Source organism: Neomonachus schauinslandi, chromosome 14, assembly GCF_002201575.2.
Source record: "Neomonachus schauinslandi chromosome 14, ASM220157v2, whole genome shotgun sequence".
Taxonomy (NCBI): domain Eukaryota; kingdom Metazoa; phylum Chordata; class Mammalia; order Carnivora; family Phocidae; genus Neomonachus; species Neomonachus schauinslandi.
In genome coordinates this window covers 26,785,552-26,789,437 of record NC_058416.1, presented here as the reverse complement: position 1 = coordinate 26,789,437, position 3,886 = coordinate 26,785,552, and the positions used below count along the sequence as shown (strand labels likewise).

General features: G+C 41.1%; 1 pseudogene; it reads left to right on the top strand.

Moving 5' to 3' along the window:
- Positions 1-2,837: 2,837 nt before the first annotated feature.
- Positions 2,838-3,188, top strand: LOC110577092 (annotated as a pseudogene).
- Positions 3,189-3,886: the final 698 nt, after the last annotated feature.

Genomic DNA, 3,886 nt, shown 5'->3' with positions numbered 1-3,886 from the left:
TCGGATCGGTGGGGTATTCTGGGAGATTCTATATTTATAAAGTTTTTTTCTTAAAAAAAAATGAACCTGAAACAAATATGGCAGAGTGTTAAGATATGACAGATTTGGAAGGTAGATATACCAACCTACTTTTCTTTATGTTTGTGTGCTTGAAACATTTCATAATAAGACAAAACACAAAATACATCCCAAGTCTGATCATTCTTTACAACTTCCCTGCTCCTCAGCTTGAATGACTGGAGTAGCCTCCTGTCTTGTTTCCTTGCTTTCTATCTTGTTCCACTACAATTATTCTCCACACAACAGCCAGAATGATATTTTATAAATATAAATCTGCTCTCACCATCCCCCAATGCAAACTTTTCCGTGGGTTTATACCACTCTAAAAACAAAAATTAAACTCCTTACCACAGCCCGCAGGCCCTTGTTTTATATCCAACATTTAGCTCTTAGTCTTCCTCCACTATCATTATTTACCCCTTCAAACTGTTTTATTTTTCTTTTGGAACTTCTCACTACCTCAGATTATATTCGTTCATAGTTTAAGGGTACAGTTATTCCCAGAGTCTCCAGCTTCCTCTAGAATATAAATTCCATGAAAGTGGGAACGTTATGCTCTGCTGTATCCCCGTTGCTAAGAATATTGCTTGACTCATTAAGTGTGACGTATTTTTTTGGAGGAATGAATAAATGATTTCTTTTTCATTCAAAAAGGAGAGGAATGACACTTTAGTGGTTTAAAAAAAAAGGTATAATCAAACATATGGAAGCTGAAAATTACAGGGTACTCTGTCAACAATAACAACAGCTAAGATTCATTAAGTGCTCATTATGTACCAGGCATTTCCAAGCACTGGGACCACATACTTCTTGGGGAGCATGTCAGCCTTGCTCTCCTTCTCATAGGCCCCGAAAATCTATTTGTGACATGGAAGCCTCCTCTCTAGTCATAGCTCATTGGATCTGGATCGAACGCTGGGTGAGGAAAGCCCATCTGTTAGCCAGGAGGAAGCAATCAGATTCTTTTTCTTGAAAATTGTGCTGAGAATTGTGCAGGCTGAAGAAGTTTGAAGATGAGTCATGTTGATGGCAGGACATTTTTGAATGAAGGGGACAGCTGTTGAGGTCCCTGAAGCTGCTGCCCTGGTTTCGGCCCTTTCTGGACCTTCGTGTTCAATGTTTCCTGGGCTTAAAGACATAGTTACTCCTCTGCCCTTTTCATGACACCGGGTCCTTTCATTTTTAAAATGAGCGTGGGTAAGTCTCTTTGTTTTGTTGATGATTCATTCCAAAAGCAGAGAAGTAAACCATCTCTTCATCAAGGAAACTTGACTAAGAGAGTCTTGCCCATGCATTGTCTCATTTAATTATTGTAACATTATGAGAGGGTATTATTAGTCCCATTTTCCAGACGAGGAGACAAGGCTTGAACGGGTCCAAAAACGTTCCGAAAATCACAGAGCAGTGAAGGTTCCAATCCTGGCCTGTGTGGCTCTGGAGGGGAGCCTGAGCTTCTCCGTGTGGCTGCAGGAGGGCAGCAGGAGGAGGGTGGTGGAGATGAGGTAAGGAAGCCAAAGCCAACATTTTATTTATTTTTATGTTTATTTTTATTTATTTTTTTAAAAGATTTTATTTATTTATTTGACAGAGAGAGACACAAGGAGAGAGGGAACACAAGCAGGGGGAGTGGGAGAGGGAGAAGCAGGCTTCCCGTGGAGCAGGGAGCCCAACGCGGGGCTCGATCCCAGGACCTTGGGATCATGACCTGAGCCGAAGGCAGGTACTTCACCGATTGAGCCACCCAGGCATCCCAGAGCCAACATTTTAATACCATTTAGGGCGATTTAGAAAAATAACACTGATAAGAGTGTTGGGACAAAACCCAGATTTCATTCTTGTTTTGGATAAGATCCAGAAAAAGTTTTATTCTCACATTTCAACAATCGTCGGCAGAGAGAGATTTAATTCGACACAGAATGGCTATATGATTAAAACGTTTTCTCTTCCCATTGACAGAGTTGACAGTTTTTAAAGAATGGCGGGATTTTTTTTTTTAGCAACATAAAAAATGGAGTTTTAACAATATATATTCGGAGATGACTTATAGTTGACTGTCACAGGGTTTGCAGTGAGGCAGGTATATTTCTTGTCATTCTTGAAAACTCCCCCCCATTCTTGCATGCCTTGAGAAGCCCTACTGAAGTCGTTTGACATAAGTGAGGTGGTGAATACAGAAATCCAAGGTGTTTACTTGGGGAGGGGCTAGGGGAGAGAAAGGGATGGGGATTGATGGATTAAAGTATGATTTGAAGAGAGTAATCAATAAATCAAAGATTATGATTTAAAAACACTCAGAATTCACTTTATAGAACATCCTCACTGTGGGAGAAAGAGCAAGTGGAATAATTTGTTTTCTCCAGCTGAAGTTGGACTGTGTTTTCAATACTTCAGAAAATAATATGCCTTGAGAAAGAAGCGGTAACCTTGAGCTGTAGCTCATAGACCTCAAATGACACAGCTTGAAAGCATCATTAATACACGCATCAGACACAATTTTGTTACCTTGGTCGTTATTTAGACTGTTTAGAACTCAAGCATAAGAAATTTTAATGTGTTTTATGAAAGGAGGGAAAAATACGTGTTTCTTAGAAAAAGGAGAATTTTTCTTTTCTCGGTAGGTATTAATAGTTTGGGAAGCAACACGTTGATACATTAAAAAAATTGGTTCCGAGAGCAGGGAACCTACCATTCGCTCATCTCACACCTTCACGGTCCCTGGAATTACTGCTGCACCAGAAAGGAAGAGGAGGCCCGGGCCACACTCTCTTCCTGTTGAGATGTCTACTGGTGTGCCAATTCAGGTCCTACTTAAGACTAAAGGCCACAAAATGAGAGACAAACACCGGTGAGGTGCACCATGGGAAGCTCAGGGGCAGAGGATAACAGGAACTGCCAGATGTCCAATATCACAATCCCCTCCAGAGATGCCATGTGGCATAGCCGGACCAGGTGCACATCTGTGGCAGCAAGATCTTTCCGAATTTCCCTGACATGCTGAAAAGTGCCCCCATGTGAAAGAGCGTGAAAAACAAAAACAAAGTCTCAAGGGGCCAGCTGTGGAAAAGGTCCATGTGGCCCTGAGTGGAAGAGGGTATAGAATGGGACATGGAAACATCTTTCAGAAGTGAAGATAAATTTATCTGTTGAATTGGGGGGTGGATGGGGGAAATAAATGAAGGGGATTAAGAGTACACTTATCATGATGAGCACTGAGTAACATATAGAATTGTCGAGTCACTATATTGCAGGCCTGAAACTAATATAACACTGTATGTTAACTACACTGGAAGTAAAATTTTTAAAAAAGAAAAAAAAATGGTCTGTTGAACAGAACTTTGCCCTTATTTTTTTCTTTTAATTTATCTGGGTTGGGGATGGAGGGTGTGCATGCTTATGTGTATATCCTAGGTTCTAATCTTAGGATGAGTTTACTCCCCCGGGGACATTTGGCGTTCGGCAATGCCTGGAGACATTTTCGGTTGTCACAATTTTGGGGAGTGCTACTGGAATCTAGCAGACAGAGGCCAGGGATGCTGCTAAATATCCTAGTAAGCACAGGTCAGTCCCCCACAACAAAGAATTATCTATCCCAAAATGTCAATAGTGACAAGTCTGAGAAACACTGCCCTAGCCCAGCAAATCTAGCTAGCAGAGAATTTCAGTGAGAAAAGTTGAGTTCCTTTCCTTTTTTTTCCTTTTAAGTAAACTCTGTGCCCAATGTGGGACTTGAACTCACAATCCTGAGATCAAGAGTCACATGTTCTACTGACTGAGCCCGCCAGGCAAACCTGAGTTTCTTTCTTAAAGGGAAAGCTTATGCATTTGT